Here is a 16,076-nt window from a genome sequence, read left to right as displayed (position 1 = left end):
GATAAGAAAAGCAACCTTCCAAGAGAGAAATCGTAATGGACACCTGCGCAGTGGTTCAAAAGGTGGACCCATCAGTCTTGTAAGGACTATGTTCAAGTTCCACGTTGGTGCAGGTATGACTCTTGGCGGTTTTACTCTTTTTAATCCTTCCATAAACGCCTTAATAACTGGTACTCTGAATAGAGGTAAGTGTTTTCTGTTTTGTAAGTATGCAGCGACTGCTGCTAGATGCAAGCGAATGGATGTGTAGGCTCATCCAGATTGCTGTAAGTGTAAGAGGCAACAGATGAGGTTTTGCTCTGAGGCATCAAGGGGATTGATATTGCTATTTGTACACTAGATAACACATCTCTTCCATTTTGCTGCAGAACATGCCCTAACAGTAGGTCTCCGAGCCTCCTTTAGGATGTTCGTACATTCGGGTGGTAATTGTAAATAACCAAACTCTATGACCTCAGGAGCCAAATCGCCAGGTTGAGTTTGTTGGGATTTGGATGCCTGATTTATCCATGGCTCTGAGTGAGGAGACTCGAGCTGAGATGCAGCTTTTGGTGTGGAACTACTGAGAGCTCTAGCAGGGTGGTGAACCAAGGTTGGGGTGCCCATGTGGGAGCTATGAGAATCAATTTGAGGGATATTTGTCTGAGCTTCCGAACTACCAGCGGAATGAGTGGGAGAGATGGAAAAGCATGAGCAAATATCCCTCACCAGTTCATCCATAGGGCATTGCCTTTGGAGAGCGGGTGTGGGAACCTGGAGGCGAAGCTTGGGCATTTTGCGTTTTGAGCTGTGGCGAACTGGTCTACGTGTGGAAATCCCCATTCCTGAAAGTAGGGAAGGAGAACCTGGGGATGAAGTTCCCACTTGTGGATTTGCTGCCTCTTTCTGCAATCTGATTGTTCACTCCTGGAGGATGTTCTGCTAGAAGATACAGTTTTTTGATGTATGGCCCATTTCCAAATGGCTTGTGCTTGGCGTGACAGTTAGAGACAGTGTTTTCCCCCCTGTTTTTGTATATAATATATAGCTGTCATGGTGTCTGTGCATACTAGGACCGTTTTGCCTGTTGAGGAAATATGAATTTTATGATCAATTGTGTCCCCTATCTTAGACCCCAACGGCTCCATGTACATGCTACAAGTACATGTATGTTCCCTCCACTTCCAGCTATGAAGACGCAAATACATGTGCGTCCAACGTCAACATGTCCTCTTTCAGATCCGCCATGAATGGGCCGGATATTCCGTTCCTAAGTGTGTTTGGCCACCGACTTTATATGGTGTACCTTTCACGTTTTTCAGCTCTGGCGAGTAGGCCCTGAATTCTGCCATCGAGCCTTTTCCTGCCTTCTGCCTCTGAAAGCTCCAGCCTGAGCTTGCATCTGTATCCATGACCTTCGTCCTACTCCCTGCGCGGCTAACGGTGCTTGACTCAGCCTGTTGCCTGCCAAAGACTGTATTCAGCCTTCAAAGTTATCTGCTCCGCTCCTCATCCAATGCATTCCTGTCTAGTAGTTTAGGTAAACATCCTTCCAGCTACCGAGCAAAGGGCCCGGCCTCACTGTCTCCGTGCAAATAATTCATAGCCCCTGTTACCATGGAAGGCCCATGCCCCCTCGCATCTCATGTAGACACTTAGACGCTTGTACACGCACTAACAGTCAGTATAGAATAGACCCTGCCTGAGAGACCTTTCCTTTTGGATAATACAGTTCCTTAAACATAAGATATTAGATACGATTTGGGATTAGGTCGTTCTGACATCCCAGACTTCTGTCTCCACATGTAGAGCTAAATGTCAAGTCCCCTTCACCCTCTAGTTACACGTCAATCACACGTCATGCGGCTGCGCGCGCATCTCTGCCAAATATTTCTGCTGACATTGCAGGATTCTCTATGGATCCACCCACCTGTGTCATCATCTTAAATGACGTTTCTAGTATACGCCTTTATGCACGCCTATTGTAACGCCTTTTTCATTACGTATGTGTATTCTTATCTTTCATATCAGCTGTTACGCCTCCTGCATCTGTCTTACTGTAATGCATTTCATATATATATGATTACTTGTCAATAATGTATTGCCTATCCCTTCCTGAACCTTCGTGGTGATGGAATACGATTGCCTGGTTCGAACCATCATTCCTTTGTAAGGAATAAAGCCTTTTTAGAACCTCTAATACCACGGATTCTGCCTCTTATTTTTACTGAGTTATTCTTATTGAACTTTACCGCATAAAAATAGTACAGGTAATTTAAATATTTACCACATAATTGGCGCCCGAACAGGGACACTTTCCCCATCTCACGCGCCGGAGGTGCGTTGCAGGCCCGGTCTCCTGCCACAGCTGGACGGACAACTACGCGTACCCGCAGGATTTCCTGTATCTCCCTCCGGCCAAGCGGGAGTGACTGAGGCTGCGATCAACACCCAGACGAGGCGGTGAGAAGTGCGAAGGATCCCGACCAGAGCCTAGCTGAGAGAGCAAGATCCGAGGTATACAGAGGCCCACCAGGTTCCGAAGTTCCGTTCGCGAGTCGAGTCCAGTCCGGTCCAGTCCAGAGTTTCCGAGGCCTTCCGTTCCGTGCTTCCCGGTGAGTACCCTTGCTGGGGACGCATTTAGACGTGCACATTAGTTTGTGCCGGTCAAGACGGGTTTGGGTACACAAATCGGGTCTGCACTGTTTTAGCAGTGTATCTGTACTGTTTAGCAGTACATCCAGTATATCTAGTGTATAATCTAGTATTATCTAATAATAGTGTTATGTCAGTAACTAGTTTTCTTCTAATTATCATTGTTCGTTTTAAATGTTAAATGTTTTAATATGTTTCAAAAAATTGTGGTATGAATGATTGTTCAATTTTCATTATTGTGTTTATTGTATTAATTGTGTTCAAGTCCAAGTATTAAGAGTTCGAGTAAGAATAAAATAGCAAGGTTTAAAGATGCCGTTCTTTTCAAAATTAAGACAGATAAAAACTAGAAAAGGGGTACTCGAAGAAGCTGTTCCCATTCCACCTAGGGACACTCCAGGGTACTTTATGTACCATAAACATGGCCTAGATGCCGTATTATATCTTGATTTATGGGTGGACTACACCAAGGATTTAGCAGAGAGTCAGAGATGGCCCGCTGCTGGGACATGGGATGCAGATTGCATCATGAGAGTAGAAGAAGAATTATGGAAAAAGAAAGCCAGACAGTCACAGAAAGATGCCATTGAATTATGGCGTAAAGAATCGCATAGACTCGCAGAGAAAGCGTTCAGAAAGGAAGAGAAAAGTAGGGAGAATTCAGACAAAGCCCGAGAAAACATATTAATTGAGGAAGGTATCCGAGTAACAACAGAACAAGTAGACAGACAACGAAACACTCTTATGAATGGTATGTATCCTCTACTGGCCGAGGGTTTACCTAAGGCCACCCCGGAAATACCAAAGGATCTGCCACCTCCATTACTTCCGATTAAAGTACACCCCAAGACCGCAAAGGACATTTTCCTTTCTTCCTATTTAGACGATGTAGCTCCCGAATATGTTAATGTTCCGCCACACACACCACCTGTCGATGGTACTCAACCCCAAGATCATCCGCCCCCACCTCCGCAGCAACAAACTCCTCCTCACATTCCAATAGGTCCATCTGTTTCTACCGCTTTTCCTGCATCTACACTCTCTACCTTACATTCAACAAATCCTTTCGCGCCTGGCACCTCAGGAGGTGCGACAGGAGGTGCGACAGCAATTTTTTTCACGCCACCGCCAGGAAATAGTTCGACTTTTAGAGATTTAGCATACCAACGTACACCTCAAACAGCAAATTCCGACATATTTAAGGAACATCTTGTAGATTGTAGATATGATCCAGTGCCCGGTAAAAAGGACAGAATGTTGCTGTCATCACTACGTATACGACGAGCTTCAATATATTTAACGACACTACCAGGGATGGTTGCTCATCTAGACAATATATATCACTTTGTCCAATCAGGGCAAGGCCCTGAAAGTATTGACGAGGCCATGGAATACCAGAAAGTGGATATACAGAGACTACTGTTACGCTTCTTCATAAACTGCTTGATCAGAAACAGAGATAGGCCTGAGGTAGATCAGGATGAAATGCAAGTACTTACCAGATGGGGTCAGAATATATCAGAGGGAAAACATGATAAACAGAAGTGTATAGCAGCTATGTGCCGAAAGATCCGAAAAGAAGTAGAACGAATACATAAAACCAGATTAGAGGCAGACAAAACTGAATCAGAGGGAGAGGAGGAGGAAGAATCAGAAATGACCGCAGGACAATTAGAACTACCAAACAGAGAAACGATAGCTTATGTAGGTAAGGGAAGATCTTTTAATAATACCAGATACTTTAATGATCCAATATGTCCGATCCGTCCAGAATGTAACAGAAATTTTCAAGCCACTATGTTAAATACAAGGTCCCCTGAACACTTATTCCAGGCTGCTGATAAATTACTCCGAGACCGAAGGGGGTACCATGTGCTCGATTCTATGGATGAACAAGAATTAGCCAGGTCAGCAGTACAATGGGCTGACCGTTCTGAAAAATACAGTGATGATGCGCTAGCACACACGTTTCTGAATCTTACCCCAGACGAACAGCGTTTAGCTGGTATATACATGATACAACACCTCCTTATACTATATAAAAGCCAACACTCCGATCTTGGTCCCCTACCTGATATACTGATAGAATTACTCACGAATAAATGGAGAGGTTCGGGTACTGATTTAATTAAAGAAATTCTAGAATATCGGCACCAGTACATTGTCTTCGTATGCCCAGAGCATGATTCAGCTCCCACCATGGAAAGAAAAACGTATTACATAGACAGACAGAATCCCTTACGTGAAGTGCACCCAGTCAAAGGTGAAGACAATACTTTTAAACTCGTGTTTGTGTACACGCCCATAACTAAAATAGAATTATTGGAAATGAAAAAATTAGTACCCAGCCATGACAAAGACCCAGCAGGTTTCCACCGTGAAATAAAAGACGGCGGAGCGGGGGGAACCGAGCTTACCTGAACGCCGCCATCGCCAAGAGTCCGTACAGACCACACGTTTGTGCCGCCACCGCCAAGAGTCATCGCCAGCCAGATCCCGCGCCGCCGCACGGGACTACGAATCCCGGCAGCACTTGCGGCGGTGCACAGCACGCACGCATCAACGGCGCCAGGAGGCGCATAAAATCAGCGTCAGGCCGGCGGAGCGGGGGGAACCGAGCTTACCTGAACGCCGCCATCGCCAAGAGTCCGTACAGACAACACGTTTGTGCCGCCACCGCCAAGAGTCATCGCCAGCCAGATCCCGCGCCGCCGCACGGGACTACGAATCCCGGCAGCACTTGCGGCGGCGCACAGCACGCACGCATCAACGGCGCCAGGAGGCGCATAAAATCAGCGTCAGGCCGGCGGAGCGGGGGGAACCGAGCTTACCTGAACGCCGCCATCGCCAAGAGTCCGTACAGACCACACGTTTGTGCCGCCACCGCCAAGAGTCATCGCCAGCCAGATCCCGCGCCGCCGCACGGGACTACGAATCCCGGCAGCACTTGCGGCGGCGCACAGCACGCACGCATCAACGGCGCCAGGAGGCGCATAAAATCAGCGTCAGGCCCGCTTCGCGGGACGCGAGCGGGACGCCCGGAGCTCATCGGCAGGAAGAGGCAGGGGCAGGGGCAGGGCCACACACGCTGCAGGAGTCATATCGGACATCATTGCGCAAGTAAGTTGAGCACATAGAAGTCCCCATATTCATTTTTTCGCACGATTTGCGGTTACAGTATAAGTCATGCCTAAAAAAGCAGTTACAGTCCAAAATAACAAGATGAACAATTATTTGGTTCAGACTGTACAGAAAATTAATACGCAAAGGAGGGAGTCATTGGGGCTGAGCCAATCACCGGACTTACTCTGTTTGTCCCCACCCACTTTTGCTATTACTTCGTCTGATGAAATTAACACACAAGATGTTTTTAGCGCCACCATGTCAGCTGACACTGTTTCACAAGTCATACCTGATATTCCGGACAATGTAACTCCGGCTTCAGAAGATTCGTTTATTGAGGGTGATATAAATGATTTGAATGACATTAATTCTGACCAAGATACACAGTCTCAGACATCCCAGGTGCCTATTCTTGACTTAATTCCTACAGCTCATGAAGTTAGACCCAAACGTCAATGCACCAAGTTCCCTCTTAAGCGGGGTGGTCTACGTTCTGGGGCTAAATGGAAGAGGGTTAATACCTCAAAATGTACACAAATGAATCATGCTGAGGATCCTTCTATTTGTTCTATTGAAGAAGCCCTCTTAGACAAAATTGCGGACTTTATTGAGACTAAAATTAATTTCATTATCAAACCCCTCATATCCAAGATAGATAAATTACAAGCAGAGGTCAAGAAGCTGGGCGGTCATCAAAATACAGTTGCAAGTGGCATTGAAAATTTAACCACGCTAGTTACTCTTCTGAACAATAATCAGGGTGTCGGAGAGGGAACAGAGCCCTCTGGGGAGAATCCATCGTCACTGATTTCCAACGCCGTTGTTGGGACCTCTACGCTCCAGTGCCCCCCAGTAAACCCAATCCCTGCGGCGAATGTTACCCACATGCAAACATTACAACCCCATACTTCTACGTCGGATCCCCTGCAATTTATTGTTGAAGCCACACCCGTGGTGTTAGTCCTTGCAAATGTTCCTCCATTAGAAAGAGGCACGGTGGAAAGTTCTAACTCACTGTGTAGCAAAGCTTTACATTGGTTAACCAGCAATGTGCGGCTAGCTCCAGGAGGACAGCAACATCTCGCAAGTGTAATCAAATCAGCATCTAGGGTTCCTTGGCTGGGAAACCGTCCAAAAAAATTCAAAGGTGATTGTGTGGCTGTGAGCTTTTCAAACCAACATGTTCTTCCTAATATTCTTGCAAATATCCTTCCCCCTCAACGAAGACAAGGCACTGTGGTTCCCCTTACTCTGAAATTCTTTTACGGGGAACAGCAGAATGTATCAATCCCAAGGACTCCTGTTTTAGGATGGAATACAAATTGGGATCTTCATTCTAGATGGGGTCAAGATATAAGGAATAACGCACCAGCCCACCGACAACAACCCTTTGTATTTAACCCTGTTACACAACCTTTGGAACTGTTTAACCGTTTTGCGCCACTTTCTTTTATGGACCAAAATGATTGACTTTTGCCAAGTCAAATTAATGATGTTGAGGAACCACAGCCGGCTCTCGTTTTACCTCTCCAGTTCTCCGCAGGCAATAGAGCCTGTAGAATTTTGAGCTGGAACATTGCTGGACTCAGAACCAAATTTAAAGACAAAATGTGGTTGGATAAAATCAGGAGTTATGACATTCTTGCTTTCCAGGAAACTTGGGACACGTCAGAGTGTTTGCCCCTAGATGGCTACTCTCATTTCTCAGTGCCTGCAGTCCCTAGTAAAGCAGGAAGAGCTAGGGGTGGGCTAGTTGTGTATATTTCTCTTGACGTTAAAGGTAAACCCAGATATATCCAGTCTAAATCCAAAAATTGCTTAATGGTTGAATTGACTTTATCAAACTGTAACCCTATTTTATTTGTAAATTTTTATAATTCTTCGACCAGTCAATTTCCTAACGAGCATTTGTTAGCCTTACAGGATCTCTTATCTACTCATATTGAGAATAGCTGTTTCGAATTTGAGGTAATCCTTATGGGAGATTTTAATATCCATCCCTGTTTGGCAGGTTGTCAGAGGGAAACTGAGATACTTCCTTTTCATCCTTCATCTCCGCATTTTGAACACACTCCAAGCGGAGAGATTTTGGAATCATTTTTGGCTACCCTCAACCTTTATGAATTTTGTACCTGCTCAAACGATTTGAGGCTACCAACATATGTGGGTCATGATTCTGGTACAATCATAGATTACATTTTTGTTTCTTTAAGTATTCTACCTAAAACATTCGTTTATATGGTAGAAACTTCTGTTTTTAGCGATCACAATCCTGTGATTTTAGAGGTTTTAGCTTATGGAGTCCTGGAAAATAGGAAGATTGACACATTGTGTGCGACAGGTCTTGAGCTTAAAGATCAAAATCGCAGGCTAAAATGGGACCAAGTTATCCCAACATCCTTTTTACAGGAGACATTGGCCAAAGTTGTTGATGAAATTGCCATTTGTTTAGATAACGAAAACCCGAGTGCCAAAATGGTTGATGCCTTTGGTGTCATATGTCATCAAGTTAATTTAGATCTGACCGTAAAGGCAAAGTCAAACAAACCAATTGGCCCTAGATGGTTTGACACAATCTGTTCTAGGGCCTATTCAGCCCTTCTTAAGGCTCTAAAGTGTAAACCTAGAAATAGAGTACTGATAGCATCATTGAGGAAACAATACAATCTTGCTATTAGGAAGAGGAAATCTGAGATTAAAAATGAGGCTTGGAATGATTTGTTACTGCCCGAGACACAGAAAGACAGTGCTAAATTCTGGGCAGTCATAAACCACCCATATTTTGTGGGACTAGATAATCAAAGAGCTGACTGTATTATCCCAGACGAAAAGTGGGTGTCACACTTTAGTAACATTTATAGTCAAACTCACACCACAACAGATTGTGAAACAACAGCATTAAAATCATTGACTCAAATTCCTCCCTTCACTCAGGAAGAGGTGATACTTGCATTAAAAGATACACTTTGCAAAAAGGCACCGGGGCCAGACGGGGTCCCTGCAGACTTCTTTAAGACCGCTCCTCAATTCAGCTCAAAAATTTTAACTAATATTTTTAACGCCACTAGGGAATTTATTTTCCCCCCCAGTTGGGCAATTTCGACCATTGTGCCAATCTTCAAGAAGGGACAGAGGACAGATCCGGCCTGTTACAGGCCCATCTCTCTTATTGATTCAAGTGTCAAAATCTTGGGGAGAGTCCTGTTAGGCAGATTGTCCACGATTTTAGAAAGTAAGGGTATTTTATCTAATGCACAATATGGCTTTAGAGCCAAAAGAGGAACTTTAGATCAGTGCCTAAACCTAGAGCTTATTATAAACAAATATGTGGTCGCTAGGGGTGGTTCACTGTACATGGCCTTTATGGACCTCTCCTCAGCTTTTGACCTGGTTAACAGGTCAAGGCTGTGGGGGATCCTTTTGGCCATGGGCCTTGACCCATCCTTAGTCGATTACTTAGCCGAGCTACATAAGGATCTTATGACTTCAGTTAGAGTCACTAGGGAAGGAAGATGCACCTGCCTCTTTAAGTCTGAGAGGGGGGTTAGACAAGGGTGTATACTCGCCCCCCTACTATTCACCCTATACATTAATGACCTTGAGACAGTAATGCAAACATCACACAGTGATATTCCGCGAGCAGGGGAGACAAAGATACCTGTCCTCCTGTACGCGGATGACGCTGTTCTTCTTGCACGCTCTGGAGTTGCATTGAATAAACTCCTTTTATCTTTTGGAGCTTTTATGGTATCTTTGGATATGAAAATCAATACAGATAAATCACATGTAATGATCTCTGGACACGCAGGCAGAAAAAAAAAAAGACGCTAACATTTCACTGCGCAGGGAAGGAGGTAAAGAGAGTTCCTTCTTTCCCATATTTAGGTGTGACTTTTGATGAAAAGGGCTCCTGGGGCCCCCAGCTTCTGGTTAAAAGTAACGCTGTCGCTAGAGCGACCGCAGGGCTGCTGGGTTTTGCCAAAAAACTGGGCGCTCGTCCTATGGAAAGCATAATTAAAGTTTATAAAGCAAAATGCTTGTCAGTCGCCCAGTATGGCTCCATTATTTGGGGATATATTAACCCCATTAAAATACAGAATGTAGAAAATAAATTCTTAAGATCTCTTCTTTCTGTTCCCCAATCAACCCCGACATTTGCATTACATACAGAGGTAGGCTTGGGCTATATATCTGACACCTTGAAATTAGCACCAGTGATTGGCTGGTTAAAAATCTGGCTTAACCAGAAGCTTACATTAAATCACATCATTTTAAAAGATTGTTTAGCCCTGGACAGAGCACTTAAAATTCCATGGGTAAGATATGTGAGAACTCAGCTGTCCTTAGCAGGCCGACCGGAGCTCTTCTCATCTCCAGATGAAATAACTTACGAAGATTTAAAATTAGTTAAAAATACCCTGTTAAATCTATACGCTCTGGAAAGGGAAGCACAAGAGCTAAAAAAACCCATGGTAAGGAAACACTTTTTGCTCACCTCTGTTCCTGGAATGGAACCATACCTTTTGTGGGTAACAAACCCTTACCATCGTTTTCTCTTAACGAGATTTCGTTTCGAATTAATTCACTTTATCTTGGGTAACTTTGGAACCTGGGCCAGACCTGATGACGCTGAACCTTGTGATTGCGACTGTTTTTCGGTTCAGGATACGATGCACTTTATCATGTTCTGCGGTCATTATATTGAGATTAGAAAAAGGTACTTGCTCCCTATTTTACGCACTCAGGGCTTTATTCAGGTAAAACCAGCTCTGCTGTTCTTGCAACTTCTTCCTAATATAAAAGTAGCCTTCGCTGTCGCTAGTTTTCTAGTGGCAGGAGCACGTTTGAATAAGTTCCAAATAAGGCATAGGCACTTTATCTGTGAAAAATGAACTTCCTCTCTTTTGTAATATACCCTTCTTTTTATTCTTTTTAAAATATTTATGTATGTTTTAAATGTACAAATTTAATTGTTTCTTTTTTCTGATAATTGTATGCAAATTTAATGATCTGATGAAATGTTGTTATGTATTTTTTTGCTCGATCTTTTATGATGTTCAATAATCGAATAAAGATAATTGACTGACTGACTTATGAAAATATTAAAAGTATTATTGCCTGCCGGTATTTACGAGAAACTCAAAGAAAAGGAATGGGAGGTGGGAGACCAAAAGATTGATTGGACAGCATTAGAAAACGAAGAAAAGGCCCGAACTGCAGGCTCAGGGCTCGGGGGAAAAACTACAGCATTACCAGGATTATTAGTGCAAGTCCTGCCACGTTTATTAACTACAAAAAAGGAAGACTGGGGTGCAATTTCAGCCTGTAAACAAAAACAAGATGAAGACACTAGTGATTTTTATTCCCGATTTGAAAAATGTTTTGGTATTAATAGTGGCCTAAAAGCAAATAGCGAGTCGTATCCACATCTGTTCGTGACAAAACTAGTCGAAAATTCCCTGCCCCAAGTTAAGAATAGAGTATTGAAAGTCGAGAGCACTTGGCAAGCTAATACCCCTTCACAGATGTTACAAATGTTACAGTATCACCAGAATAGAATTAGAGAAGAACAAGAACATGAACAAAGACGTATGAAAGACACGAAAATGAAAATGCTTGTTGCTCAGTCAGCTCCAGCTGACGGTCATAAAAAGGGTGCGACACAGTCCAGTGATTCAGCGGTTCCTGTAAAAGGGACATGCAACTATTGTAAACAGCCAGGTCATTATATAAACGATTGCGCAGTTCTGAAGCATAATATCTCTACGGGTAAAACCAAGGAGAGACCACGTCCACCTAGACAGGATCAGATCCAACAACAAGTACCTCAGCATGTGCAGCCTATGCCAGCTCCACAACAGACCGTAGCAGTATCACAGCCGCAGCCTATTGCTGCAACACAAACCACGACACAACAGATGTACCAGTATGCACAAGCTGACTATCCCGATTATCAGCGATACACATGAAATAGCCTAGAGAAGGAAGTTGGCTTACCCCTTATTGAGGTTCCTGTAGATCAAGAGGGACCTTATGTACATAGTCAAGTATTAGGGAAAGACAGAAAATTTCTAGTTGATACAGGGGCAAGCAGAACAACTATAAGTCACAACGAAGTTCCAGGGGCACCCCTCTCAGGCTCACAGAATATTTCCCTTGGATTTTCAGGAAAGCCCATTATTAACGAAGTATCGCTACCACTTCCACTTACAGTTGGTCCTTTGACACGGACTACAGATTTATTACTTACTAAATCATGTCCAGAAAACTTGTTAGGTATAAAGACACTGAAAGCTCTAGGAGCTATAATATGTTGTTCTCCGGAAGGAGTCCGATTGTTTTTGCGTGACTTTAAAGGTCACTACGTGTCCAGAGACATGGATCACCGGTTACAGAATTTACCTGCACATTTATGGGCACAAGGCCCCACTGATGTAGGTTGTATGCACATTACACCATATCGAGTCACACTCAAAGCAGGAGTGGTATTACCACGAATGCGACAATACAAGTTACCTCCAGATGCTGTAGTGGCTTTGCTGCAAATCATTGACGAGCTCATTGCACAAGGAGTGGTTGTGGAAACCGACTCCAATGTATGTAATTCCCCGATTATTCCGATTCTTAAACGAACTGATCCAAAAGCACCACCAGTATATCGATTAGTTATTGATCTGCGCGAGTTGAATAAATGCATTGTACCACAATATCCAGTGGTCCCAGATATCTCTTCATTACTAACAGCCATTGATTCCGAAGCAACGTTCTTTACTGTAATTGACCTCAAGAACGCCTTCTTTAGCGTCCCAATCGATCCGGAAAGTCAATATTTGTTCGGGTTCAGTTTAAATGGACGAAGTTTTAAATTTGCACGCGCACCTCAAGGATTCACAGAAAGCCCCAGCATCTATAGCCAAGCACTGAAAAGACAACTTGACAGTATCCACATGCCAGCTAACACTGCCCTGCTTCAATATGTCGATGATCTGTTGATCACCGCCCGAAGCGAACCCGAGTGTGAAAAAGCATCACTGACTGTTTTACATTTTCTAGCCGACAAGGGACACAAGGTGTCCCCTTCGAAGCTACAATTCTGTGTCCAGCAAGTTGTGTACCTTGGGCACTTGCTGTCCAAAGTGGGGAGACAGCTCACACCTGATCGCATCCAGTTAATTATAAACATGCCACCACCCAAGACACAAAAGGAGGTGCGGGCCTTCATAGGCCTCACTTCGTACTGTAGGCAGTGGATCCCTCAATATGCATTTCTAGCAAAACCACTCATTCACTTGACAACACAGGAGGCAGCGACATTGACTGTCCTCCCTTGGACTCAGGAACATACACAAGCTTTTGAAAGCTTAAAGAAAGCTTTATGTCAAGCACCTGTTTTAGCGACACCATGTTACAGTAAGCCTTTTACACTTTTTGTTACAGAACGCGAAAGTACTGCCTTGTCAGTACTCACACAGGAACAAGCAGGATCACACAAACCATGTGCTTACTTTTCTAGCACATTAGACCCAGTAGCTCAGGCTCTTCCTGCGTGCCTGAAATCAGTCGCAGCAACAGCTTTAGCGATCAGACAAAGCGATGCCATAGTATTAGGACATCAATTGACAGTACAAGTACCACACGCAGTAGAGGTTCTCTTGAACCGGACACAAACACAACACTTGACTATAGCAAGATTGACGGGTTACGAACTAACATTGTTCCAGCCACACATAGAAATCAGACGTTGTAGTACATTAAATCCTGCCACACTTTTGCCAGTAAGGGGAACAGACCCATTGGCACATGATTGTATTGAAGTCATTACTATTACGACGAAACCCAGACAAGACCTGACAGACGTTCCATTACCAGATCCAGACCTGACATTCTATGTAGATGGTTCATGCATGAGAACAAGTACAGGAGAGTTAGTGGCCGCTTATGCAGTCACGACAGACACTGAAATCATTGAAACAAATTGTATTAACACCTTGTCAGCTCAAGCAGCAGAGCTCATCGCTCTGACACAAGCCTGTATTCAAGCCAAAAATAAGAAAGTCAACATATACCCAGATTCACGTTATGCATTCGGAGTCGTCCATGACTTCGGCGTTCTTTGGCGAGAGAGAGGTTATTTAACTTCTCACGGTGCCAACATTCAACACGGACCCCTCATTCAAGCCCTACTAGATGCAATACATTTGCCTACTGCGATATCTATTATGAAATGCAAAGCCCATACAAAAGTTACCGATATCATTTCCCAGGGTAACGATCTAGCAGACCAAACAGCTAAACAGACTGCTCAGAATCAGACTCATACAACTGACTTGACAAAGACAATAGTTCCGACACCGACACACTGCATGTCTGTTAAGGATCCCGCCCTTGATGTTATTGACATACAGACACATGCTACACCAGAAGAAATAAAGAAATGGACTGAATTAGGAGGGATCCAAACAGATCAGGGATGGATGACGAAGGGAAAATCTATATGGTTTCTCCCCGACTCCATGGTTCAAGTTATCATTAACACAATACATAGCCCAGCACACCTAGGAGAGAAAGCTATGCTAGACAGTATTCAACACATTTGGTTCAACAAACATTTACGAGCAGCAGCTAAACAGAAAGTGCGTACCTGCATGATTTGTTGTCAGTTCAATCCAGGTAAAAGCATTCCCGTAGAACAGGGTGTATTTCAACCTCCCGATCACCCTTTTGAAGTCCTCCAGATGGATTATATCCAGATGGAACGTTGTTGAGGATTCAAATACGTCCTCGTAGTTGTATGTGCTCTTTCCCGTTGGACAGAAGCCTACCCGGTTTCAGATTACACTGCCCCGACTACTGCCAAACAGTTAGTTCGAGAGTTCTTCCCACGGTACGGTTTTCCCCGTGTCGTGTACTCAGATAACGGCCAGCCGTTCTCATCCGAGCTAATGAAACACGTTTCACTTCTGTTAGGCTATCAATGGAAATTCCACTGTGTCCGGCATCCCGAGGCAGCAGGTCTCGTGGAGCGTCATAATCAAACCCTGAAAATTAGACTTTCTAAAATCTGTAGAGAAAAAGGTGTCGACTGGATAGTAGCTTTACCGGTTGCACTCTTTTACATGAGAATGGTAACACACTCTCGAACAGGGCTATCCCCGTATGAGGTGGTCTTCGGTAGGCCACCAAATATGTGGGGGACGCCTATACCTCGTAAAATCACTGATGTTGATTGTAATATGCTGACAGATTACCTGGCTTCCTTGATGTCTGCACTACAATCTTGTCGTTCACAGGTAGCTGCAGCTTTTCCCGATAACACTGAGGTGAAGCCCCATGAAGTGGTTCCAGGTGATCTAGTGTTTGTAAGAAACTTCGACAGGAGGAGCCCGCTGGAGCCTCGCTGGCAATCACCAAAACTTGTTTTGCTAACCACGAGGACAGCAGTGAAGATTGAGGGTCGCAAGGGTTGGCTACATTCGAGCCATATCAAGAAATTTCATGGACTACCATCGGATTTGAACTCTCAGCCCTGCATTCCCTCACAGACTGACTCAAAACTCCCCCTGGTTGAAAAAACCGAACAAGAAAATTATAAACTGAAACTAAGGTCTAGCAAGTCAGACAATTTGATTGTTTAAGTCCTCTCCAAGGTGAATCGGTTGAATTAGTCTCTGACATGTATCCTCTAGACCGAAATAGAGAGAGAAATAGACAGAAACAGCTCAAGAAACATGCATACTGTAAATCACTTCGTAGTCACTGTATAGTGACATTATTAATTATGTTTTTTCTAAGCATTCTGATTATTGTTGCAAGTATACTGTTACATATGTATTACCCTATTTCCAAGCGTGCTTTCAATGCTACTGCCGAACATTCTTTTAGCGAATTACCTCCGCATGAGTTGTCCTATAGATTTGCGCTGCGCAACAACACATTCATTAGCATGTTACATCATTCCCATCAGACCAGCAATGCTACAAATTGTTGGATATGTGGCCGACTCCCTCCCTATCAGAACTACAAGGGAGTTCTGCCTCTCTTTCCGTATCCATTCACACACAATGGCTCCTGTGGAGCATGGTTTAGTTTGATTAATTCATTAGATTCAAATTCAGTAGTTTACCAAGACAACTGGGTATGGGGAAACCTGAACCTAGTTTTGCTTAAAGTCTGCTACCCTAACAAGGAGGGACTTCCCAAAAGAACAGGAACTGATCTAGAAAATGAAGTATATGGATTAGGTAACTTTACACTTAACCTCATGATTCTGAATGTTGAATCCGAAGCTGTACCAGTCTTGCCCGCTATGTCAGTATTTC

This window comes from Triturus cristatus, chromosome 4_2 (assembly GCF_964204655.1).
Source record: "Triturus cristatus chromosome 4_2, aTriCri1.1, whole genome shotgun sequence".
NCBI lineage: Eukaryota > Metazoa > Chordata > Amphibia > Caudata > Salamandridae > Triturus > Triturus cristatus.
The sequence above is the reverse complement of the archived record's forward strand: the minus strand, read 5'-3'. Positions refer to the sequence as shown.